Source organism: Salvelinus sp. IW2-2015, linkage group LG15, assembly GCF_002910315.2.
Source record: "Salvelinus sp. IW2-2015 linkage group LG15, ASM291031v2, whole genome shotgun sequence".
Lineage (NCBI taxonomy): Eukaryota > Metazoa > Chordata > Actinopteri > Salmoniformes > Salmonidae > Salvelinus > Salvelinus sp. IW2-2015.
Window position 1 is genome coordinate 66,592,663 of NC_036855.1, and position 27,515 is coordinate 66,620,177.

The 27,515-nt window shown below is 47.9% G+C and overlaps 2 long non-coding RNA genes across 2 annotated transcripts in view; both read left to right on the top strand.

The window, feature by feature from the left end:
• The window catches only part of LOC111975183 (uncharacterized), a 25,866-nt gene extending 19,025 nt beyond the window's left edge, over positions 1-6,841 (top strand). The window contains exon 3 of the long non-coding RNA XR_002878775.2: positions 6,677-6,841. This is a non-coding gene — a long non-coding RNA (uncharacterized lncRNA). The remainder of the gene's footprint in view (positions 1-6,676) is intronic.
• A 551-nt stretch (positions 6,842-7,392) lies between these two features.
• LOC139028852 (uncharacterized) lies at positions 7,393-24,840 on the top strand. Its single transcript, XR_011481093.1, has 3 exons — positions 7,393-7,471; positions 7,541-7,589; positions 24,563-24,840. It is a non-coding gene; the product is annotated as an uncharacterized lncRNA (long non-coding RNA).
• Positions 24,841-27,515: the final 2,675 nt, after the last annotated feature.

Consider the following 27,515-nt stretch of genomic DNA (forward strand, 5'->3'; position numbering starts at 1 on the left):
GAGGAGATGCCATGTACATGGGTATGGAGTGGACGTCGAGCATGTACTGGGTTGTATGGGAGTGGAGTGAGCATTGTACATGGGTGGATGGAGTGGAGTGAGCATGTACAGGGTTGTATGGAGTGGAGTGAGCATGTACATGGGTTGTATGGGGTGGAGTGAGCATGTACATGGGTTGGATGTAGTGGAGTGAGCATGTACATGGGTTGGATGGAGTGGAGTGAGCATGTACATGGGTTTGGGTGGAGTGGAGTGAGCATGTACATGGGTTGGATGGAGTGGAGTGAGCATGTACATGGGTTGGATGGAGTGGAGTGAGCATGTACATGGGTTGTATGGAGTGGAGTGAGCATGTACATGGGTTGTATGGGGTGGAGTGAGCATGTACATGGGTTGATGTAGTGGAGGAGCATGTACATGGTTGGATGGAGTGGAGTGAGCATGTACATGGGTTGTATGGGGTGGAGTGAGCATGTACATGGGTTGTATGGGTGGAGTGAGCATGTACATGGGTTGGATGGAGTGGAGTGAGCATGTACATGGGTTGGGTGGAGTGGAGTGAGCATGTACATGGGTTGGATGGAGTGGAGTGAGCATGTACATGGGTTGTATGGAGTGGAGTGAGCATGTACATGGGTTGTATGGGGTGGAGTGAGCATGTACATGGTTGGATGTAGTGGAGTGAGCATGTACATGGGTTGGATGGAGTGGAGTGAGCATGTACATGGGTTGTATGGAGTGGAGTGAGCATGTACATGGGTTGGATGGAGTGGAGTGAGATGTGCATCAAGTGTCTAGAGATGCTGTACACATGGAACACACTGTTAGATATGGTGGAGCCTTGAACACTAACTCATACTGATGGCTAGCTTCTCCACTGTTCTCTGTAGCAGCTGGTGGTTTCAATCAGACAGCTGCTTCGTTTTACTTGGCCAGGTCGGGTGTGTTTAGCTCTGCAGGGCTTTTCCACAACCGGAGTACTTTAAGGTGTGTTAATCACATACTGTAGCCTAGTCCAACCAACCCAAGTACACTAGAATATGGATTGGTGTTGCTTTTCTGGATTATGAAACCACGGAAGGTTGGTGGCACGTTAATTGGGGAGAACGGGCTTGTGGTAAGGGTTGGAGCGGAATCYGTGGAATGGTATCAAATACATCCAACACATGGTTTCCATATGTTTGGTGCCATTRCATTTACGCCGTTCCATATATTATTATGAGCCGTCCTCCCCTCAGCAGCCTCCACTGTATGAAACACTGATGTGTCTGTCCAACTTACACAAACAACGGTACATTGCAAGTGGTGCGATGATCTTCTTTGTGGTTGCTCCCAGTTGCGTGACCTTCTGTATGGTCAGTGGACTGCCTTAAGCCAATTATGCAACATGAATAATGACCTTTTCGACCTGGCCCATAACACTTCTAATTCTATCATTTGGCTGAAGGGGCAGGCTGTGTGTATGTGTCCCAATGCCCCAWGGGAGACTCTTCTTGTCTTTCCCACTGAATAATACACATAAKCTCTGCAGAGTGCCATGGCTTTTCCCATTGTCTTAGAGTGAGTTCTATGTACTGTATGTATGTAGTGTATATAAAGTATGCTTCTGAGCTTTTCTGCTGTGGGACTTTGTAGTACACATATGTGATCCCTGTGGGAATTTAACTCACAATCTCTTACCAACTGAGATACACAAGACGGCAGGAGTCTTGGGCCACTACTGTCCATGTACTTCCATTGGCAGCTAGCCACAGCACTGGCTCCCTGCTTTGCATGCAGTTGTGCTGGGATGAGATGATGAGGTGTGGGGCTCTGAACAGCTTGTGTCTGCCATGACTGATCAGATGGCRGTGTTGATCAGAAGGGATGGTGAGAGGCCAGGACAGGTCTGGTCTAATGGAGACGTGTAGTGTAGGGCGAGAMGACCAAGGACGCTGAAGAGGAGGCTTTTGTCTTTAGGCTGAACTTGACTTGTGGCATCTATAGTTCCTTGAGCTTACTTGGTCTCACTTATAGTCGAATAGTAGTATTTATTTTCTTTTTTCATTGTCTCATGTACACAAACCCACACTGGGAAACACTCAGGGTCATTATCATTTAGGCCTACTGTGGTTCAAGTAGTGTTTTGATCCAAGACGAGATGCTCTATATCTGTCTATATTCTGTCTGTATATTTTCTCTGCTGCTGCCTGCACCATTCCAGGTATATGTAAATGTAATTGGTGAATAAAGGTGATATACTCTGATTTACTCCTCACTCTGAGGTAAAAGAGTCACTACCTGACTAGTATTTCTTCCCAGAGGTCTCTGTGTACTTGGAAAAAGAAAAACAATGTTGGAGGGGAGCATATTAAGTAGGGATTAGTCATAATGCTGGCCTTCAAACATAGACCACATTAACATTTCAGATGGGGGTTCAGCTAGGGATGATGCGTGCCAGGCTCGTAAGAGAGAGAGAGCTTTCTCCACTGATTATGTGTACCATGTAACCTCTCTGTTTCACAAGACAGACACTGTTATCCGTCAGGCTTATCGTGAGAATTTCCTTAGAAATCCTTGTTAACCGCTTTAACTATTTCTTATGTGAATGTGTGTCAGAAGAACACACCTGGATATGCTAGCATGCACAGTATGCGTGGGTGCAGCCTATGTGGGTTTTAATTTGGTGTATTTGTGGTGCTGTGTGTGTGCATGTGTGTCTATGTGTGTCTATGTGTGCTGTGTGTGTGTGTGTGTGTGTGTGTGTGTGTGTGTGTGTGTGTGTGTGTGTGTGTGTGTGTGTGTGTGTGTGTGTGTGTGTGTGTGTGTGTGTGTGTGTGTGTGTGTGTGTGTGATGTGTGTGTTCAGTGTGTTTGTGTTTGTTTGTTCGTGGACATACAGTAGGAACCACTCAGGTGTGGTCTGCTCCAGTCCGCCGTGTCCGTCGTCCTTGTGAAGGTTAGTGAGTCACTGTAGAGATTAGATTGGTCCTGGGTGCCTCCGAGGCCACTGACTCCCCACAACACAAGCACTTTACTGCACACCCTGGTCCTAGTGATGGTGATGGGGCTGCCCTCCAACTGCACAGGTCAACCCTGATCCTATCAGCAGACCATTACTGTTGACTTATCTCTTAATACTTAGAATGGAACTACAAGATGGTTTCTTTCATTATGTAGGAGGTCGATATTGTTTTACTTGCCTTGAGAGTTGGAAGTGAAGGTGAGATAGAGGAGGTGGAGTAGAGGAGAAGGTGGGGGAGGAGGAGTAGAAGAGGGGAGGAGTAGGAGGAGTAGAAGGTGGGGGAGGAGGTGGAGGAGGAGGAGGTAGTAGAAGGTGGGAGAGGAGGTGGGGGAGGAGGTGAGGGCGGATGAGGTGGAGGAGCAGGTGGAGGGGAAGGAGGAGGGGGGGAGGATGAGATGAGGAGGTGCAGGAGGGGAGATGAGATGAGGAGGAGGGGGTGCAGGAGGGGAGGATGAGATGAGGAGGAGGAGGGGGAGGATGAGGAGGATGACTGAGCTAGAGTACAACTGGAGCACTGTCTGACCTTCTAAACCCACAGCCCTGTGAAGTCTCATAATTAACAACACTAAAGGCACAGCCCAGTGGAGCGCCTCACAGTACAGCACAGTGGAGTGCCTCACAGCGCCTCACAGTACAGCACAGTGGAGTGCCTCAGCGCCTCACAGTAGAGCAAGTGGAGTGCTCACAGCGCTCACAGTACGCAAGTTGAGTGCCTCAAGCGCCACAGTAGAGCAAGGGAGTGCTCACAGCTCAGCGCACGTAGAGACAGTGGATGCCTCACAGCGCTCACAGTACAGCACAGTTGAGTGCCTCAGATCGCCTCACAGTCGCCTCAAGTACAGCCCAGTGAGAGCGCCTCACAGTACAGCCAGTGGAGCGCCTCACAGAGCTCACAGTACAGCACAGTGGAGTGCCTCACAGCGCCTCACAGTACAGCACAGTTGAGTGCCTCACAGCGCCTCACAGGGCGCCTCACAGTAACAGCCCAGTGGCGCGCCTACAGTACAGCCAGTGGAGCGCCTCAGCAGTAAGCGCAGTGGAGCGCCTCACAGAGCTCACAGTACAGCACGTGGAGTGCCTCACAGCGCCTCACAGTACAGCACAGTTGAGTGCCTCACAGCGCCTCACAGTAGGCGCCTCACAGTAAAGCCCAGTGGAGCGCCTCACAGTACAGCCCAGTGGAGCGCTACAGTACAAGCCAGGTGGCAGCGCCTCACAGCACCTCACAGTACAGCACAGTGGAGCGCCTCACACGCTCACAGTACACAGTGGAGGCCTCACAGTACAGCCAGTGGAGCGCCTCACAGCGCCTCACAGTCAGCCCAGTGGAGCGGCCTCACAGCGCCTCACAGTACAGCACAGTTGAGTGCTCACAGCGCTCACAGCGCCTCACAGTACAGCCCAGTGGAGCGCCTCCACAGTACAGCCCAGTGGAGCGCTCACAGCGCCTCACAGTACAGCACAGTGGCGCCTCACAGCGCCTCACAGTACAGCACAGTGGAGCGCCCACAGTACAGCCCAGTGGAGCGCCTCACAGCGCCTCACAGTACAGCCCAGTGGAGCGCCTCACAGCGCTACAGTACAGCACAGTGGAGCGCTCACAGCGCCTCAGTACAGCCAGTGGAGCGCCTCACAGCGCCTCACAGTACAGCCCAGTAAAGCGCCTCACAGTACAGCCAGTGGAGCGCCTACACAGGCCTCACAGTACAGCCAGTAAAGCGCCTCACAGTACAGCCCAGTGGAGCGACCTCACAGCGCTCACAGTGCAGCCAGTAAAGCGCTCACAGTACAGCCCAGTGGAACGCATCACAGCGCCTCAGTACAGCACAGTGGAGATCAAAGAGAGAGAGAGAGAGAGAGAAGAGAGAGAAGAGAGAGAGAGAGAGAGAGAGAGAAGAGAGAGAAGAGGAAGAGAGAGAGAGAGGAGAGAGAGAGAGAGAGAGAGAGACACGTGAATCAGTGGGAGACTGCTTAGACCTCCCTCTTCTCTCCCTTATCTTTCTCTCATTCCTAACTTCACATTTGTAAGAGCTCCGATCACTCATCTGACAATGGGAGGCTTGTGAGCGTAGAGGAGAGCAACGTCACAGCAGACATGATAATCCGCATCTGCTCTGGTCTAAAAATATGCACCACAGGGCACAACTGAGGCTTGTGGATGGGCTGTGTATGCTGTAGAGCCTGGCCCACAATAGAAACTTCTGATATATTACAGTATGTATACATACTCTGGAGGTGCTGACAAAGCTGTATAGAGGTGTTTAACTATACTACAGAGGAGAATGAAACAACAGTATCAGGTGTTGTGCTTTGTGCTCCCTCAGTGTGTGTTTGCAAKATCAGTTGACGTACACTCTTAGAAAAAAGGGTTCCATAATGGTTCTTAAGCTGTCCCCATAGGAGAACCCCTTTTGTTTCCAGGTAGAACTCTTTTGGGTTCCATGTAGAACCCTCTGTGGAAAGGGTTCTACATGGAATTCAAAAGGGTTCTACCTGGAGACAAAAAGGGTTCTTCAAGGGTTCTTCTATGGGGACAGCCAAATAACTCTTTTAGACTCTAGATTCTACTGTAGGTACCGATTTAACGTCTATAAGTTCAGTCTGCCTGTTTGATGAAATGCTAACACTTGGCAGGAGTGAGACAGAATAATGTTGATATTTGTTCTATTGTTGTTATGTGCCTCCTAAGAAGAGGTAGGTGCAGGAGTCAGGAGCAGGAGAGCAAGGAAGTCCCAGTAGCACAATGTTGATTTGAAAGTCCCAACACAACAACAGGTGGGGAAACACACCCAACGAAGTCGCCACACACAGGGAAGTAACGTCACACACGGAGGAGAAACCTCTACTCCTAATTACAGTCCAAACTGTACAACGACCGCGAGAAGAAAAAAAACCTGTGGCGCAAACACGCACCCCTAACAGAGCAAACAACAGCAAATAATCCTGCACAAAGCATAGCAAGCAGCGGAGGTTAATAAACCCACCGAAATTAACTAATAGGACACAGGTGTAAACAAAACAGACAGACACAAACGAAAAAGAAAAATGGATCGGTGGCAACTAGTAGGCCGGCGACGACGGCTGCCGAGCACCGCCCAAACAGGGAGAGGAGCCACTTTCGGTGGAAGTCGTGACAATTGTGCGACAGGACAGAGCTTTTTCAATAACTTTCTGTGTTTGTATCATTTCAACTTTTGTTCCACCCCAACAGAGGAAGTCATGCATATCAGACAATAATCCATGTCAAATAACTGGATATGCTCAGTTTGTTCCCTTTGTCATGGTGCTCTGGTACCCCCCTGCAGAAGAGGCTCAGCCTCTACCACTACTCAGGTCACTGTGTGTGTTTCAATCAGATATCATTGATGCAAGGTGTGCTGTTTATCGCCAATCGCCAAGTTTTCTACAGCACTTCAATGGACTTTATTTCCCTGTTTTGTTTGTTTCAAAGTAACACATGAACACCATCATCTCATAGTGTTGATTCTCAGACTTTGATATAGGATCTGGATCTCCAGCAGCCCACAACATTGTGTTTAGGGATATGGTTGAGCAGGCGGTTGGGTTGTCGGACCTGGAGGTAAAGGGTGAAGCCAGACCCAGTGGAGTTAGAAGGTGAAGAGGCTTGAGCTCAGTGGGCTAACACAGTCGTCTTCTCTCCCTGTGTGTTTAGTGACGTGGTGGAGCAGCAGGCTGGAGGCCTATCAGACCTGGAGATCATCTCCCAGCCAGACCCAGTGGAGGAGCATGGTGTGCAGGAGATGGACCCGTCCTGCATGGCTCCTGTCCAGCTGGTCAGCTTCGGCTACAGGGACCTTCCTCTGGCCCACCTGGACCTCTCCCTACACTGATGCGTTCTGACCGTACAGTAGGTAGCTAATTGATTAGGGAAGGAAGTCAGGCGCTGTGGCTTTATTTACAGACTTCACCATTACACAACCAATAGGTCCAAACGCTCCAATAGGTCCGAAGGGTCAGGCGCTGTGGCTTTATTTACAGACTTCAGCCATTACACCAATAGGTCCAAACCTTTCAATAGGGAAGGGTCAGGCGCTGTGGCTTTATTACAGACTTCAGCCATTACACCAATAGGTCCAAACCTCAATAGAGGAAGGGTCAGGCGCTGTGGCTTTATTTACAGACTTCAGCCATTACACCAATAGGTCCAAACCTCCAATAGGGAAGGAGTGCAGCGCTTGGCTTTATTTACAGACTTCAGCCATTACACCAATAGGTCCAAAACCTCAGATCCACTGTCATTACACCCATTACGGCTCCAAACCTTCAAATCATAGGGAACGGTCAGGCGCTGTGGCTTTATTTACAGACTTCAGCCACTTACACCAATAGGTCCAAACCTCAACCATTACACACCAATAGGTCCAACCTTCAATAGGGAAGGGTCAGGCGCTGTGGCTTTTACAGACTTCAGCCATTACACCAATAGGTCCAAACCTCAATAGGAAGGGTCAGGCGCTGTGGCTTATTTACAGACTCAGCCATGCTTACCACCAATAGTCCAAACCTCAATAGGAAGGGTCAGGCGCTGTGGCTTTATTTACAGACTTCAGCCATTACACCAATAGGTCCAAACCTTTCACGCATCTGCAACGGCTCATAAGGGTTTGAAAAGATCTTGGGCAGACGTTTCTATTAATGACTTTCCACACCTTGAAATGATCAATTCCCAATTATCCTCAGAAACGACTGCTTCTGGTTTGAATGTGAGACGAAATGATGTAATTGAATATGGTGTCATGTATAATTATGCAGTACATCAAGCATTTAACAGAGTGAAGGCTGGGAAGGAGGGCGAGAACACACCGCCATGTACAGTGTCAGTTATGCTAATGGTACATTGGCCAACACAGAGGGAGAAGTATGGATGATGTTCAATCTCACATGATACCCTTGGTCCTGTTTAACTCATAGCCATACTGTAGCTACAACACAGGGGATGTGTGTCCGTCAGTGATAAACGGATTCATATTTGCTATTTGGTCTCCATAAATTTCCTATGAAGGTCTAAATGCATCCCCTGTTACTGTGCTCTTCCAAGACCTATATTGCAACATCCATAGTTTACCTTACTTGTGACACTGCCAGTTCCATTTTCTACCCTTAACCAGAATTGTAAGGTGTTAGGTTGTGTTTACATTTACATTACATTTAAGTCACTTTAGCTGACGCTCTATCCAGAGCGACTTACAAATTGGAAAGTTCATACATATTATCCTCGGTCCCCCGTGGGGAATGAACCCACAACCCTGGCGTTGCAACGCCATGCTCTACCAACTGACACACCGGGACCATGGATGTGATGGATGAGCTCCCAGGCTATATTTAGCTGCCCTGCACGTCTGTTACTGTATTGTCTTAACAGATTGTCTCTTTCATTATACAGTAAAAACACGTCCCTGCACGTCTGTTACTGTATGGTCTTAACAGATTGTCTCTTTCATTATACAGTAAAAAACAGGCCCCTGTATTGCCGTATTGCAATGGCATCCTGTCCAGTAATAGTGACTCAGACCTGGTTCTTACTTGTAGTCCAGATAAACAACACCATATGCTTTGGCTTTACGATCCAGCATCCCAAAACAGACACACACCTTCCCTTCCAAGCACTCCGTTTGACACCAGATTCAGGTCTCACTCCACTAGGCTCAGTGTTCGCCAGCTATCAGCCGTGCCCCTTAAACAGATGGATTCCTACAGACGCACAGTCAACAGTGGGCAGTGCAATGCTGACACTAACACATTACTGTTGTTGTCTCATCATGATGCTGTGAGCTCACAGGCTACATCTCTCGTTTGCCCCATTTCATGTCAAAAAGAGCAACACACAGTAGCTACTCTCCCTGCTGCACAACAGAGAATGCCATGCCTATGTCACACTGTTTTTGTAGTTGCTGTTTGTAAATCTGCTGGCTGTGTATGGGCCAAAACACAGGAATTGTCCATCATTGGTTTGAAGGTGATTTGACCTGTATGTTACCACAGCAGTACACTTCAACTACATTACTGTCAGGGTCACTATTTCATATCCAAGTCATAGTGCAAAATGTGCTGCTTGTAAAATCCTGTCAGTGAGTAGTAAAAGTTATCATTCTCTACATGACATTTAATGAAATCCCATTTCCCATATAGAGCCATTATTGCATGGAACTCCGTTCCATCTCATATTTGCTCAAGTGAACAGCAAACCTGGTTTCAAAAAACAGATAAAGCAACACCTCACGGCACAATTCCTCTCCCCTATTTGACCTAGATAGTTAGTATGTATGTATTGATATGTAGGCTACGTGTGCCTTTCGTATTTTTTTTTATAATGTAGTTCTTTCCTTGAGCTGTTCTTGTCTATTAATGTTCTGTATTATGTCATGTTTCATGTTTTGTGTGGACCCCAGGAAGACGGGGATCCTAATAAAAAACAACAACATTTAAATCCACGAGGCAGGAACTTGTTCTATCTGGAGTACACCTTAAATGGAACACCAATCATCATTATCAGGCTTTGTCCCTCTCCCCTGGGTCGCTCCATTAGGATTCACGCATCAGAGGTGGCACTGGCTCCATAGTAAAGACTCAAGTGTGAATCCCTGTTAAAGAAGGCTATTAGCCAGGTGATGGGAAGGTGTCAGTCAAACCTGTGTCCTCTAGGCCTGGGGGCACCATGGGTTTAATTTCAATTGTATTTCTTGATTCCTTGTGTTCTTCACCTCTTTCGCAAAACTCATTGGAGGAGAAGGTCGAGGTGAGAACCTGCACTTGAGATTCACCCAATATTATTCTGTGGGTTTCAGCATGTTAGCTCCTGAATGCTTACGCACGTGCTTCTGTCTGCTTATTACCGTATCGATCAGCCTCCGTGACAACAGCAGCAAACCTCATTCCTCTTAGTGACCTTTAGTAGCACTATTTAATGGAGACACTCACTACTGTAGCAAGACAGCCATAATATTGTATCATGTTTAACATTTGATTTTGTGGTCCATGGTGGTCACTCTCTAGCCTTTGAGTGTCTCTAGCCTTTGAGTTTAGGAAGAACCTGTCACGGGCTCTCGTCGTAATGAGGATCGGACCAAAAGCGCAGCGTGGTAAGTGTTCATGATTTTATTTGATCACAAAACACTCGAACAAAAATAAACAAGAGGAAAACCGAAACAGTTCTGTAAGGAGCATAAACTATACAGAAACAACTACCACAACTAAAGGTGGCAAAACAGGCTGCCTAAGTATGATTCCCAATCAGAGACAACGATCGACAGCTGCCTCTGATTGGGAACCACACTCGCCAAACACAAAGAAATACAACACATAGAATTCCCACCCTACATCACACCTGACCTAACCAAATAGAGAAATAAAACGGCTCTCTCAGGTCAGGGCGTGACAGAACCCTTTTGGTTCCAGGTAGAACCTTTTGGTTCAGGATTGACTGCTGTGGAACAAGACAAATTTCAAAGAGAGAGAAAGCCACCTTCATAAAGGAAATGGGAGGGAAATGTTCCTGCTTTATTGCCCGTACTGCTGTAATGATGAAGTGAAGCTGGGAGGAATAGAGACGCTGGCGCATCAATAGCAGCAGTACAGGGAGGGGTGGAATCCAACATGGCATCAAATTGATAATGTTCTCAGAGAGGAATGTGTCCTGTGGTCCACTGACTCTCTACAGAAAAGTGGATTGCCTTCCCTGTCTGCATTAGGTGGCCACTTCTGAGAGGACAAGAGAGAGAAAAGTGACTGCTGCTGAGAGCTATGCCAGCTAGAGTCTGAGATGTAGAGACCAGTGAGAGAGGTCAGTAGACGTAGAAGCAGAGAAGCATGACGAGATGAGAGAGAGAGAGAGAGAGAGAAGAGAGAGAGAAGAGAGAGCAGGAGAAGAGAGGAAGAGAGGAGGAGAGAGAGAGAGAGAGAGAGAGAGAGAGAGGACGACGAGAGAGAGAGAGAGAGAGAGAGAGGAGAGAAGAGGAGAAGAGAGAGAGAGAGAGGAGAGAGAGAGAGAGAGAAGAGAGAGAGAGAGAGAGAAGAGAGAGGAGAGAGAGAAGAGAGAAGAGAGAGAGAGAAGAGAGAGAGAGAGAGGAATAATACTGAATACTGTAACACTACAGGAGCATGTACTCTGAAATGAGAATCTCACAAACAACACAATGTAGTGTATTTCATCAAGAATGAGAGACAGTGGACAGTCATACTGAGTAGAACCCTCTGATTCAGTCAGCATGTATCGTTTCTCGTATGATAACTGTCCTACATTTAGCAAGGAAACGTTTATTGTAAATGGGAACATCTTATCTCCAAGAGGTCATTGAGAACCATGTCTCTTATAACTTTACTCTGTAATAATGTGCAGGGATTGCAGCGTTGATCGGGTACCAAACTTGACTTTGCTATCGTGTTCATTGCTGACTTCATGGGTACAGTGACCGTATGCAGCTAGTGTTTGATCCACAGAGGTTGTATTTTATCACTGTGCTGCAGCGAGAGCTGGTGTAGGTGCTAGTAGCAACCTCTAGGTGGCTGAAGTGGTGGAGATTATCAAGAGAAAGCCTCTCATGTCAACCTGCTGTGTGTGGTGTGTGTGTGTGTCAATGGCCTTGTCAAAGTACTGCACTAACATAGGGACTTGACGGGGTGCCATCTGGTGAGTGCAATGCCTGATGATGAGCGATCCTACTCACTCACCAACCGACGGCCCATGTTTGTATTCAGGGGCCCCTGTAGCATTGCTGAAGAGTGGAGCGAACTCGTATCCGCTCTTATCCACAGCCCCTACTCTACAGTCCCCTCCCTCGTTACTAACTAGTGTGCCCCGCTACTCCAAGCCGCCGCTACTCTACGAGTGCCCCCTACTCTACAGTCCCCCTACTCTAAAGCTCCCCCTAACTCTACAGTCCCCTACCTCCATCCCTCTACAGTCCCCCTACTTCTACAAGTGCCCCTTACCTCTACAGTCCCCGCGCCGTCGTGGTGGAGCAGTTGCCCACTACTCTAGCGATTGCGCGCGGCGCTACTCCACGGGCCCCCCCTACTCTTACAGGCCCCCTACTCTACAAGCCCTCCCTGAAGCTGCGTGAGCATGCGCGCGCCGCGCTAGCTCTACAGCCCCTCCCTTAGCTCTACAGTCCCCCCCCTTCTCTACAGCCCTTCCTACTCTACAGTTCCTCTCGCTACTCTGACATCTCCCCCGGCTACTCTACGAGCCCGCCCTACTGGTACAGTCCCCCCTACCTCTACAGCCCCCACGTCTACAGTCGCTCGCCTACTCTACTCTCAGTTCCTCGCGCGTAGCGTCGTGTTACAGGCCCCCCTACTCTAAGTCTCCCTACTGCGTACAATACGGCCCCCTACTGCTGTAACAGTCCCCCGCTAACGTCTACGCAGTCCGCGCGCGGCTACCTACAGCACCGGGTGGGCCGTCCGCGCTGATACTCTAGCAGTCCTCCCTACTTCTAGCAGTGCCTGCCTACGTCTACGGAGGTCCCGCCTCACGTCTGGATAGTCCTCTCCTACTCTACAGGTTCCCGCCCTCTACCTTAACCCCGCACCTATGCTGCTACGGAGTTGCGGCAAGCGCCCGTCGCGCGGGCTACGTCCTTCTTGGGAACACTATCAGCAGGCCCTTCGACCAAGAAACCTTTCGAGACGCCGCTCTCGGTACCTGTGGTAAAGCTGACTAGTGCTGCTGTGCGTGCTTAAACTGACAAAACTAGTAGCTAGCGGACTCCCGTTTTCAATCTAAGCCCGTTCATCGTGATATACGTCTATACCACCAAGTGTCTCTCCTGTATCGCCTAATCAGTATGATACAGTCCCCCACGCTGCTCACGCCGACTCTACTGGTCTGCCCTCTTACCATACTAACGACGTGTCTAACTTCCCTCCCTACTTACAAGTCCCCTACTAACTCTACAGTCCCCCTACCTCACTCCGCTCTACTCACGAGCCTCCCTTACTCTACAGCTCCCATATCACAGTACCTCCTATTCACCTACTCTTCCTGCCGCACTCTACAGTCCCCCCTACTCTACAGGCCCCCCTACAGCTCTGTACAGCCCTCACCTACTCACAGCTCCCCCCTCACTCTACAGCCCTCCCTACTCTACAGTCCCCCCTTCTCTACAGTCCCTTCCTACTCTACAGTCCTCCCTACTACGCCGAGTCCCGTCCCTACCTCTCTACAGTCCCCCCTACTCTACAGTCCCCCTACTCTACAGCCCCCCTACTCTACAGTTCCCCCCTTCCCCTACTCTACATGTCCTCCCTACTCTACAGTCCCCCCTACTCTCATAGTCCTCCCTACTCTACAGTCCCCCCTACTCTACAGTCCCCCTATCTCTACAGTCCCCCCTACTCTACAGCCCCCCCTACTCTACAGTCTCCCCCCTACTCTACAGTCCTCCCTACTCTACAGTCCCCCTACTCTATAGTCCTCCCTACGCTACAGTCCCCCCTACTCTACAGTCCTCCCTACTCTACAGTCCCCCTACTTACAGTCTCCCCTACTCTACAGTCCTCCCTACTCTACATCCTCCCTACTCTACAGTCCCCCCTACTCTATAGTCCTCCCTACTCTACAGTCCTCCCTACTCTACAGTCCTCCCTACTCTACAGTCCCCCCTACTCTACAGCCCCCCTACTCTACAATCCTCCCTACTCTACAGTCCTCCCTACTCTACAGTCCTCCCTACTCTACAGTCCCCCCTACTCTATAGTCCTCCCTACTCTACAGTCCTCCCTACTCTACAGTCCCCCTACTCTACAGTCCTCCCTACTCTACAGTCCCCCCCTACTCTATAGTCCTCCCTACTCTACAGTCCCCCTATTCTACAGTCCCCCCTACTCTATAGTCCTCCCTACTCACTAGTCCTCCCTACTCTACAGTCCCCCCTACTCTACAGTCCCCCTACTCCATGGCCCCCCTACTCCACAGCCCCTACTCCACTCCACATGCGGATTCAGACTACAGGCAATTCACACACACGCACGCACGCACGCACGCACGCACGCATGTATGCACACACACATGTATGCACACACACATGTGCGCACACCACACCACAGACAGAGAGAAAGCAGGGCAGACACCACAGCTCTCTGGCTGCAGTACGTAGTGATTGTTATCTAATCGTCTGTAATCATGGTTCACTTCATATTCAAGTTTATGTCTGCCTGTCACATTCATTAGGACTAGCACAGCTCCTTCAGTGATGCCTTCCAACATCCAGATAGGCTCTCTCTTTGTCTCTCTATCTGCAGAGCATTCTCTCTCTCTCTCTCTCTCTCTCTCTCTCTCTCTCTCTCTCTCTCTCTCTCTCTGTCTTTCTCTCTCTCTCTTCTCTCTCTCCATCTTTCTCTCTCTTTTCATATATCTCTGTCTATGTCTCCTCTCTCTGCAGAAAAATCTCCCCATTGCTGAATATCAGAGTGTTAAATGTTAATAAAATGCCTTGAGTTTATCCCTAGACCTTATTCCCCTCCTGTCAAACACACTCATTCAGACATAACATATCTCAATGGACAAAAAGTTTACAGAGGAACCATGCAGGAACCTTTGGTTTGGTTTGCATGAGTCCCTGTTTCTGTGAGGAAGGATGGAAAAGACCCACACGTGCATGCAGGAGGTTGGTTTTACTGTAAGCACACTGCGCTGTTAAATGTAGCATATCTATCAGTAGGCAGGAGGCGTGGGCGACATTGGGGGAGGTGGTTTTTTAGCTAGCTTCGGGGAAGTTACAGTTGAGCAGTTTTGCGCGCGCACACACACACACACACACACACACACACACCACACACAACACACACACACACACACACACACACACACACACACACACACACACACACACACACACACACACAACACACACACAACACACAACAGAGAGAGGCCATGGTAAGTGGAGCTCAGTTATTAATAAGATTGAGGTCATCCATCTTCCTGTCTAACCAGGAAGTGCCTCCCGTTTGGAGGATCAAGGTGGCGTGGGACGGACTTGTGTTCAGCACTTTCATCCGCACTCCCCCTCTCTCTTCTCTCTCTCTCTGTTTTTTCTCTTTCACACTCTCTCTCCCTCTTTCTCTGTCTCTCTCTGTTCTCTCTCAGCAGTCAAGCTGTTTTTGTTTGTTGTTGCTTTTTTTCCGTAGGTGTCTGTTGTGTGGGTGTTTTGTGTGGGGTTTTGTGTGGTGTTTTGTTTTGTGGGTGTTTTTTGTGTGGTGTTTTTGCATTTCAGCTTAACTGGGTGGTATGTTGTCCATGCTAGAGGAGCATTGGGTAGCTTACTATGGAGTCAAACAGAATGGGTGCAAAAAACACACACCACGGCACACACAACGTTACCGGAATGATGTCATCTCCCAGATCACTGACCAGCGTGCGGTTGGATGCCAGACATGGGTGTATCGGGAGCAGAAGCATATGTCGCTGATCTCACCGCTGTGAATATGTGATCCGAGCTCAGAGAGGGACTGGGACTGGGAGCACTCTGCTGCAGGGCCAGATGGCCCATCTAAATGCAGTGTCCTGGTGGTACTGGAGAAGAGGAGGAAACATAACATCCCATAAAACATCCCTCTCTTCATGGCCACTACACCAGTCCAGGTCCAAGAGTTCAAATATTCCATATAGGAAATAATGATTTGGTGTGCCCATTTTCATATTTTATTTTAGATCCTGGTAGTCCCTTCTAGTCCCACAACAAAGTGCATTCTATCCTGGGTGATTACTTAAAGCCATTATGGCATTTAGGACTTTGGTTTTCTCTCAGATAGATAATTCTAATACAAAATCAGTCACAGTGACTGGCTAGGAGTGCAGAATGTTAAAGTACTCTTGTGGCATTAAGCATTCTCTGGATTCGTAACCGGGCCGGCCAATTTGGACTGATGAAAAGGCAGAGGATGTTGTCTTCAGCCACCATGTGTTCACGTTCCTGACCTTATTTTCCCTTGTTTGTAATTATTTAGTTGGTCAAGGGCTGTGTAGAGGATGTTGTCTTCAGCCACCATGTGTCACGTTCCTGACCTTATTTTCCCTTGTTTTGTATTTATTTAGTTGGTCAGGGCGTGAGTTGGGGTGGGTTGTCTATGTGTGTTTTTCTATGTTGGGGTTTTGTGTTCGGCCTGGTATGATTCTCAATCAGAGGCAGCTGTCAATCGTTGTCCCTGATTGAGAATCATACTTAGGCAGCCTGGGCTTCACGTTTGGTTTGTGGGTGTTTGTTTCCTGTGTCAGTGTTTGTGCCACACGGGACTGTTACGGTTAGTTCTTTTGTTATTTTGTATTGTGTCTTGTTTTCGTGGATTATATTAAAATCATGGAAACTTACCACTCTGCACATTGGTCCTCCGATCCTTCTCGCCTCTCCTCGTCCGAGGAGGAGGAAGAAATAGACTGCCGTTACACCATGGGAATCACCAGCCAGAGACCTTGTTATCTCCTGGAGACATCTGTCTGTCTGTCTGCCCAAGGGAGGACTACAGACAAGTGGTTCTGGGCCTGGACAGAGCTGAGGTGGAGAGTTGGGGGTGTATTCGTCAAACAGCTACTCTCTCTCGCTCTCTCTACACACATATAGTATATCACAATGCACTCCTGTACTTCCTGTTCACCCATGACTGCGGGGCCACGCACGTCTCCAACTCAATCATTAAGTTTGCAGACGACACAACAGTGGTAGGCCTGATTACCAACAATGACGAGACATGAAGGAAGTGAGGGCCCTGGCAGAGTTGTGCCAGGAAAATAACCTCTCCCTCAACTGCAACAAAATGAAGGAACTGATCGTGGACTTCAGGAGACAGCAGAGGGAGCACGCCCCCATCCATATCAACGGGGCCGCAGTGGAGAAGGTGGAAAGCTTCAAGTTCCTCTGCGTACACATCACTGACAATCTGAAAAGGTCCACCCACACAGACTGTATGGTGAAGAAGCCGCCAGCGCCCCAACAGCGCCTCTTCAACCTCAGGAGGGTGAAGAAATTTGGCTTGGACCATAAGACCCTCACTAACTTTTACAGATGCACCATTGAGAGCATCCTGTCATGCTATATCACCGCTTGGTACAGCAACTGCACCGTCCGCAACCGCAGGGCTCTCCAGAGGGGGGTGCGGTCTGGCCAATGCATCAACGGGGGCACACTGCCTGCCCTCCAGGACATCTATAGCACCTGGTGTCACAGGAAGGCCAAGAAGATCATCAAGGACCTCAGCCCCCCGAGCCATGGCCTGTTCACCCCTCTACTATCCAGAAGGTGATGTCAGTACAGGGGCATCAAAGCTGGGACCCGCCCAGTACCCTGCCCTGAACTTTAGTCAGTGTCACTAGACGGCTACCACCTGGTTACTCTTCCATGCACCTTAGAGGCTGCTGCCCTATTTACATAGTCATGGAACACTGGTCACTTTAATAATGGAACACTGGTCACTTTAAATAATGTTTACGTACTCTTTTAACCACTTCATATGTATTTACTCTATTCTAGTCAAGGCCTATCCTTTTTAACTATTGCTGTATATACAGTGCATTCGTAAAGTATTCAGACCCCTTGACTTTTTTCACATTTTGTTATGTTACAGCCTTATTCTAAATTGTATTAAATTGTTTTTTTACCTCATCAATCTGCACAAATACCCCATAATGACAAAGCAAAAACAGTTTTTTTAGAAATGTTTGCAAATGTACATTAAAAAAACTACTGAAATATGACATTTACATAAGTATTCAGACCCTTAAATCAGTACTTTGTTGAATCACCTTTGCCACACCTGTATTTGGGGAGTTTCTCCCATTCTTCTCTACAGATCGTCTCAAGCTCAGCTATTTCCAGGTCTTTCCAGAGATGTTCGATCAGGTTTAAGCCCGGCCTCTGGCTGGGCCACTCAAGGACATTCAGAGACTTGTCCCGAAGCCACTCCTGCGTTGTCTTGGCTGTGTGCTTAGGGTTATTGTCCTGTTGGAAGGTGAACCTTCGTCCCAGTTTGAGGTCCTGAGCGCTATGGAGCAGGTTTTCATCAAGGCTCTCTCTGTACTTTGCTCTGTTCATCTTTCCCTCGATCCTGACTAGTCTCCCAATCCCTGCCGCTAAAAAACATCCCCACAGCATGATGCTGCCACCACCATGGTTCACTGTAGAGATAGTGCAAGGTTTCCTCCAGATGTGACACTTGGCATTCAGGCCAAAGAGTTCAATCTTGGTTTCATCAGACCAGAGAATCTTGTTTCTCATGGTCTGAGTCCTTTAGGTGCCTTTTGGCAACTCCAAGCAGGCTGTCATGTGCCTTTTACTGAGGACTGGCCTGAATAAGGGTCTGAATACTTCTGTATATAAGGTATTTCGTTTTTTTATTTTTAAGACATTTGCTAAAATTTAGAAAAACCTGTTTTCGATTTGCCATTATGTGGTATTGTGTGTAGATTGATGAGGGGAAAACAATATTTAATACATTTTATAATAAGGTTGTAACGTAACAAAATGTGAATACTTTCCGAATGCACTGTACTATTCTTCAGCTATACTACATATTCTATCCATATTGTTTATACATCCCATCACATATATATACAAGTACCAGTCAAATGTTTGGACACACCTAAGCATTCAAGGGTTTTTCAACATTGTAGAATAACAGTGAAGACATCGAAACTATGAAATAACACATGGAATCATGTAGTAACAAAAAAAGTGTTAAACAAATTAAAATATATTATTAATTATTAAACATGCTTCAAAGTAGCCACCCTTTGCCTTTATGACAGCTTTGCACACTCTTGGCATTCTCTCAACCAGCTTCACCTGAAATGCTTTTCCAACAGTCTTGAAGGAGTTCCCACATATGCTGATGACTTGTTGGTTGCTTTTCCTTCACTCTGCGTTCCAACTCATCCCAAACCATCTCAATTGGGTTGAGGTCGGGTGATTGTGGAAGCCAGTTCATCTGATGCAGCACCATCACTTTCCTTCTTGGTCAAATATCCCTTACACAGCCTGGAGCTGTGTTGGGTCATTATCCTGTTGAAAAACAAATGATAGTCCCACTAAGAGCAAACCCGATGGGATGGCATATCGCTGCAGAATGCTGTGGTAGCCATGCTGGTTAAGTGTGCCTAGAATTCTAAATAAATCACAGACAGTGTCACCAGCAAAGCACCCTCACACCATCGAACAACCTCCTATATGCTTCACGGTGGGAACCACACATGCAGAGATAATCCGTTCACCTACTCTGCGTCTCACAAAGACACGGCGGTTGGAACCAAAAATCTCAAATTTGGACTCATCAGACCTAAGGACAGATTTCCACCGGTCTAATGTCCATTGCTCATGTTTCTTGGCCCAAGCAAGTCTCTTCATCTTATTGGTGTCCTTTAAAGAGAAGAGATCCAATGCCCCAAGGGAGACTCTTCTTGGTCTTTCCCACTGTGAATATATATCACCATAAACTCTGCAGAGTGCCATGGCTTTTTCACCATTGTCTTACGAGTGAGTTCTATGTACTAGTAATGATATGTCAGTGTAAATTAAGTATGCCTTCTAAGGCTTTTCTGCTGTGGGACATTTGTAGTACACATATGTGATACCCTGTGGGAATTTAACTCACAACTCTTACCAACTGGAGATACACAAGAAGACGGCAGGAGTCCTTGGGCACTATGTCATAGTATTTCCATTGGCAGGCTAGCCACACAGACTGGCCTCCTGCTTTTGCATGCAGTTGTGCTGGGATGAGATGAACTGAGGTGTATGGGCTACTGAACAGATTGTAGTCTGCCAATGACTGATCAGATGGCCGTGTTGAGATCAGAAGGGATGGATGAGAGCCAGGACAGGTCTGGTGCTAATGAGAACGTTAGTAGTGTAGGCGAGATGACCAAGGAACGCTGGAAGAGGAAGAGCCTTTTGTCTTTAAGCTGAACTTGACTGGTGGCTCATAATAGTACATCTTGAGCTACTGGTCTCACTTATAGTAGTATTATATTTTCTTTTTTCATTGTAGCTCTCATGTACACAAACCCCACACTGGAAATACTCAGGGTCAGCTATCATTTAGGCCTACTGATGTTCAAGTAGTGTTTTGATCCAAGACGAGATGCTCTATATCTGTCTATATTCTGTCTGTATATTTTCTCTGCTGCTGCCTGCACATTCCAGGTATAATGTAAATGTTTGGTGAATAAAGGTGATATACTCTGATTTAACTCCTCACTCTGAGGTAAAAGAGTCACTACCTGACTAGTATTCCTTTCCAGAGGTCTCTGTGTACTGGAAAAAGAAAAACAATGTTGGGAGGGGAGCATATTAAGTAGGGATTAGTCATAATGCTGGCCTTCAAACATAGACCACAATTAAACATTTCAGATGGGGGTTCAGCTAGGGATGATGCGTGCCAGGCTCGTAAGAGAGAGAGAGCTTTCTCCAACTGATTATGTGTACCATGTAACCTCTCTGTTTCACACAAGGACAGACACTGTTATCCGTCAGGCTTATCGTGAGAATTTCCTTAGAAATCCTTGTAACCGCTTAACTATTTCTTATGTGAATGTGTATCAGAAGAACACACCTGGATATGCTAGCATGCACAGTATGCGTGGGTGCAGCCTATGTGGTTTAATTTGTGTATGTGCGTCTGTGTGTGTGCATGTGTGTCTATGTGTGTCTATGTGTGCGTGTGTGTGTGTGTGTGTGTGTGTGTGTGTGGGTGTGTGTGTGTGTGTGTGTGTGTGTGTGTGTGTGTGTGTGTGTGTGTGTGTGTGTGTGTGTGTGTGTGTGTGTGTGTGTGTGTGGTGTGTGTGTGTGGTGTGTGTGTTCAGTGTGTTTGTGTTTGTTTGTTCGTGACATACAGTAGGAACACTCCAGGTGTGGTCTGCTCCCAGTCCGCCGTGTCCGTCGTCTTGTGAAGGTTAGTGAGTCACTGTAGAGATTAGATTGGTCCTGGGTGCTCCGAGGCCACTGATCCCCACAACACAAGCACTTTACTGCACACCCTGGTCTAGTGATGGTGGATGGGCTGCCCTCCAACTGCACAGGTCAACCCTGATCCTATCAGCCGACATTACTGTTGACTTATCTCTTAATACTTAGAATGGAACTACAAGATGGTTTTCTTTCATTATGTAGGAGGTCGATATTGTTTTACTTAGCCTTGAGGAGTTGGAAGTGAAGGTGGAGATAGAGGAGGTGGAGATAGAGGAGAAGGTGGGGAGGGAGTAGAAGGAGGGGAGGAGTAGGAGGAGTAGAAGGTGGGGGAGGAGGTGGAGGAGAGGAGGAGTAGTAGAAGGTGGGAGAGGAGGTGGGGGAGGAGGTGAAGGCGGATGAGGTGGAGGAGCAGTGGAGGGGAAAGGAGGAGGAGGGGGAGGATGAGATGAGGAAGGTGCAAGGAGGGGAGGATGAGATGAGGAGGAGGGGGTGCAGGAGGGGGAGGATGAGATGAGGAGGAGGAGGGGAGGATGAGGAGGATGACTGAGCTAGAGTAAACTGAGCACTGTCTGACCTTCTAAACCCACAGCCCTGTGAAGTCTCATAATTACACAACCTAAAGCACAGCCCAGTGGAGCGCCCTCACAGTACAGCACAGTGGAGTGCTCACAGCGCCTCACAGTACAGCACAGTGAGTGCCTCACAGCGCCTCACAGTAGAGCACAAGTGGAGTGCCTCAACAGCGCCTCACAGACAGCACAGTTGAGTGCCTCACAGCGCCTCACAGTAGAGCACAGTGGAGTGCCTCACAGCGCCTCACAGTTAGAGCACAGTGGAGTGCCCTCACAGCGCCTCACAGTACAGCACAGTTGAGTGCCCTCACAGCGCCTCACAGCGCCTCACAGTACAGCCCAGTGGAGGCCTCACAGTACAGCCGCAGTGGAGCGCCTCACAGAGCCTCACAGTACAGCACAGTGGAGTGCCTCACAGCCGCCTCACAGTACAGCACAGTGAGTGCCTCACAGCGCCTCACAGCGGCCTCACAGTACAGCCCAGTGGAGCGCCTACAGTAACAGCCCAGTGAGCGCCTCACAGTACAGCCCAGTGGAGCGCCTCACAGAGCCTCACGTATCAGCACAGTGGAGTGCCTCACAGCGCCTCACGTACAGCACAGTTGAGTGCCTCACAGCGCCTCACAGCGCCTCACAGTACAGCCAGTGGAGCGCACTCACAGTACAGCCCAGTGGAGCGCCTCAACAGTACAGCCCAGTGGAGCGCCTCACAGCACCTCACAGTTACAGCACAGTGGAGCGCCTCACAGCGCCTCACAGTACAGCACAGTGGAGCGCCTCACAGTACAGCCAGTGGAGCGCCTCACAGCGCCTCACAGTACAGCCCCAGTGGAGCGCCTCACAGCGCCTCACAGTACAGCACAGTTGAGTGCCTCACAGCGCTCACAGCGCCTCAAAGTAAGCCCAGTCGGAGCGCCTCACAGTACAGCCCGACGTGGAGCGCCTCAACAGCGCCTCACAGTACAGCACAGTGGAGCGCTCAAGCGCCTCACAGTACAGCACAGTGGAGGCCTCAACACAGTACAGCGCCAGTGGAGCGCCTCACAGCGCCTCACAAGACAGCCTCCAGTCCCACAGCCCACAGTCGCAGTGGAGCGCCTGCACAGCGCCTCAGCAGTACAGCCCAGTGGAAGCGCCTCACAGCGCCTCGACAGTACAGCCCAGTAAAGCGCCTCACAGTACAGCCCAGTGGAGCCGCACTCACAGCGCCTCACAGTACAGCCCAGTAAAGCGCCTCACAGTACAGCCCAGTGGAGCGCTCAACAGCGCCCACAGTGCACCCAGAAAGCCGCTCAAGTACAGCCCAAGTGGACGCATCAAGCGCCTCAGTACAGCACAGTGGAGATCAAAGAGAAGAGAGGAGAGAGAGAGAGAGAGAGAGGAAGAGAGAGAGAGAGAGAGAGAGAGAGAGAGAGAGAGAGAAGAGAGAGAGAGAGAGAGAGAGAGAGAGAGAGAGACACGTGAATCAGTGGGAGACTGCTTAGACCTCCCTCTTCTCTCTCCTTATCTTCTCTCATTCCTAACTTCACATTTGTAAGAGCTCCGCATCCACTCATCTGACAATGGGAGGCTTGTGAGCGTAGAGGAGAGCAACGTCACAGCAGACATGATACATCCGCATCTGCTCTGGTCTAAAAATATGCACCACAGGGCACAACTGAGGCTTGTGGATGGGCTGTGTGATGCTGCTAGAGGCCTGGCCCACAATAGAAACTTCTGATATATACAGTATGTATCCATACTCTGGAGTGCTGACAAAGCTGTATAGAGGTGTTTAACTATACTACAGAGGAGAATGAAACAACAGTATCAGGTGTTGTGCTTTGTGCTCCCTCAGTGTGTGTTTGCAACATCAGTTGACGTACACTCTTAGAAAAAAAGGGTTCCATAATGGTTCTTAAAGCTGTCCCCATAGGAGAAACCCTTTTGTTTCCAGGTAGAACTCTTTTGGGTTCCATGTAGAACCTCTGTGGAAAGGGTTCTACATGGAATTCAAAAGGGTTCTACCTGGAACCAAAAAGGATTCTTCAAGGGTTCTCTATGGGGACAGCCAAATAACCCTTTTAGATTCTAGATAGCACATTTTTTTCTAAAGAGTGTAGGTACCGATTTAACGTCTATAAGTTCAGTCTGCCTGTTTGATGAAATGCTAACACTTGGCAGGAGTGAGACAGAATAATGTTGTTATTTGTTCTATTGTGCGACAGGACAGAGCTTTTTCAATAAATTTCTGTGTTTGTATCATTTCAACTTTGTTTCCACCCCAACAGAGGAAGTCATGCATATCAGACAATAATCCATGTCAAATAACTGGATATGCTCAGTTTGTTCCCTTTGTCATGGTGCTCTGGTCCCCTCTGCAGAAGAGGCTCAGCCTCTACACTACTCAGGTCACTGTGTGTGTTTCAATCAGATATCATTGATGCAAGGTGTGCTGTTTATCGCCAATCGCCAAGTTTTCTACAGCACTTCAATGGACTTTATTCCAAGTAACACATGAACACCATCATCTCATAGTTTTGATTCTCAGACTTTTATATAGGATCTGGATCTCCAGCAGCCCACAACATTGTGTTTAGGGATATGGTTGAGCAGGCGGTTGGGTTGTCGGACCTGGCGGTAAAGGGTGAAGCTAGACCCCAGTGGAGTTAGAAGGTGAAGAGGCTTGAGCTCAGTGGGCTAACACAGTCGTTCTTCTCTCCTGTGTGTTTAGTGACGTGGTGGAGCAGCAGGCTGGAGGCCTATCAGACCTGGAGATCATCTCCCAGCCAGACCCAGTGGAGGAGCATGGTGTGCAGGAGATGGACCCGTCCTGCATGGCTCCTGTCCAGCTGGTCAGCTTCGGCTACAGGGACCTTCTTCTGGCCCACCTGGACCTTCCCTGGCCGGATCACAGCTCCTCTCTAACCTGGATGAGGACGACAACAGGGAAGGTGAGGCAATACAACTGTATTCATCCATTGAAAGGCACTGACGCGTTCTGACCGTACAGTAGGTAGCTATTGATTAGGGAAGGGAAGGGTCAGGCGCTGTGGCTTATTTACAGACTTCAGCCATTACACAAAATAGGTCCAAACCTCAATAGGGAAGGGTCAGGCGCTGTGGCTTTATTTACAGACTTCAGCCATTACACCAATAGTCCAAACCTCAATAGGAAGGGTCAGGCGCTGTGGCTTTATTTACAGACTTCAGCCATTACACAAATAGGTCCAAACCTCAATAGGGAAGGGTCAGGCACTGTGGCTTTATTTACAGACTTCAGCCATTACACAAATAGGTCCAAACTCAATAGGGAGTCAGGCGCTGTGGCTTTATTTACAGACTTCAGCCATTACACAAATAGGTCCAAACCTTGCACGCATCTACAACGGTTCATAAGGGTTTGAAAAGATCTTGGCAGACATTTCTATTAATGACTTCCACACTTGGAAATGATCAATTCCCAATTATCCTCAGAAACGACCTGCTTCTGGTTTGAATGTGAGACGAAATGATGTAATTGAATATGGTGTCATGTATAATTATGCAGTACATCAAGCATTTAACAGAGTGAAGGCTGGGAAGGAGGGCAGGAACACACCGCCATGTACAGTGTCAGTTATGCTAATGGTACATTGGCCAACACAGAGGGAGAAGTATGGATGATGTTCAATCTCACATGATACCCTTGGTCCTGTTTAACTCATAGCCAGTACTGTAGCTACAACACAGGGGATGTGTGTCCGTCAGTGATAAACGGATTCATATTTGCTATTTGGTCTCCATAAATTTCCTATGAAGGTCTAAATGCATCCCCTGAATGTACTGTGCTTTCCAAGACCTATATTGCAACATCCATAGTTTACCTTACTTGTGACACTGCCAGTTCCATTTTCTACCCTTAACCAGAATTGTAAGGTGTTAGGTTGATGTGTGATGGATGAGGTCCCAGGCTATTTTAGCTGCCCTGCACGTCTGTTACTGTATGGTCTTAACAGATTGTCTCTTTCATTATACAGTAAAAACAACGGTCCTGCAGTCTGTTACTGTATGGTCTTAACAGATTGTCTCTTTCATTATACAGTAAAAACACGGTCCCTGCACGTCTGTTACTGTATGGTCTTAACAGATTGTCTCTTTCATTATACAGTAAAAACACGGTCCCTGCACGTCTGTTACTGTATGGTCTTAACAGATTGTCTCTTTCATTATACAGTAAAAACACGGCCCTGCACGTCTGTTACTGTATGGTCTTAACAGATTGTCTCTTTCATTATACAGTAAAAACACGGTCCCTGCACGTCTTTACTGTATGGTCTTAACAGATTGTCTCTTTCATTATACAGTAAAAACACGGTCCTGCACGTCTGTTACTGTATGGTCTTAACAGATTGTTCTTTCATTATACAGTAAAACACGATCCCTGTATTGCCGTATTGCAATGGCATCCTGTCCAGTAATAGTGACTCGACCTGGTTCTTACTGTGAGTCCAGATAAACAACACCATATGCTTTGGCTTTACGATCCAGCATCCCAAACAGACAACCTTCCCTTCCAAGCACTCCGTTTGACACAGATCAGGTCTCACTCCACTAGGCTCAGTGTTCGCCAGCTATCAGCCGTGCCCCTTAAACAGATGGATCCTACAGACGCACAGTCAACAGTGGGCAGTGCAATGCTGACACTAACACATTACTGTTGTTGTCTCATCATGATGCTGTGAGCTCACAGGCTACATCTCTCGTTTGCCCCATTTTCATGTCAAAAGTGCAACACACAGTAGCTAGCTACTCCCTGCTGCACAACAGAGAATGCCATGCCTATGTCACACTGTTTTTGTAGTTCTGCTTGTTTGTGTATCTGCTGGCTGTGTATGGGCCAAAACACAGGAATTGTCCATCATTGGTTTGAAGGTGATTTGACCTGTATGTTACCACAGCAGTACTACTTCAACTACATTACTGTCAGGGTCAATATTTCATATCCAAGTCATTAGTGCAAAATGGCTGCTTGTAAAATCCTGTCAGTGGGAGTAGTAAAAGTTATCATTCTCTACATGACATTTAATGAAATCCCATTTCCCATATAGAGCCATTATTGCATGGAACTCCGTTCCATCTCATATTGCTCAAGGAACAGCAAACCTGGTTTTAAAAAACAGATAAAGCACACCTCACGGCAAAACGCCTCTCCCCTATTTGACCTAGATAGTTAGTATGTATGTATTGATATGTAGGCTACGTGTGCCTTTCGTATTTTGTTTTATTGATGTAGTTCTATCCTTGAGCTGTTCTTGTCTATTAATGTTCTGTATTATGTCATGTTTCATGTTTTGTGTGGACCCCAGGAAGACGGGGATCCTAATTAAAAAAATAAAAAAATAAAATCCACGAGGCAGGAACTTGTTCTATCTGGAGTACACCTTAAATGGAACACCAATCATCATTATCAGGCGTTTGGTCCCTCCTCCCCATTAGGATTCAGCATCAGAGGTGGCACTGGCTCCATAGTAAAGGACTCAAGGGTGAATCCCTGTTAAAGAAGGCTATTAGCCAGGTGATGGAAGGTGTCAGTCAAACCTGTGTCCTCTAGGCCTGGGGGCACCATGGGTCAATTTCATTTGTATTTCTTTGATTCCTTGTGTCCTCTCACCTCTTTCGCAAAACTCATTGGAGGAGAAGGTCCGAGGTGAGGAACCTGCACTTGAGATTCACCCAATATTATTTGTGGGTTTCAGCAGTGTTAGCTCCTGAATGCTTACGCACGTGCTTCTGTCTGCTTATTACCGTATCGATCAGCCCTCCTTGGACAACAGCAGCAAACCATTCTCTTAGTGACCTTTAGTAGCACTATTTATGGAGACACTCACTACTGTAGCAAGACAGCCATAATATTGTATCATGTTTACAATTTGATTTGTGGTCCATGGTGGTCACTCTCTAGCCTTTGAGTGTCACAAACAATATAAAGTGTTTGACCTTTCAGTTTGAGTTTAGGAAGAACCCTTTTGGTTCAGGATTGACTGCTGTGGGAACAAGACTC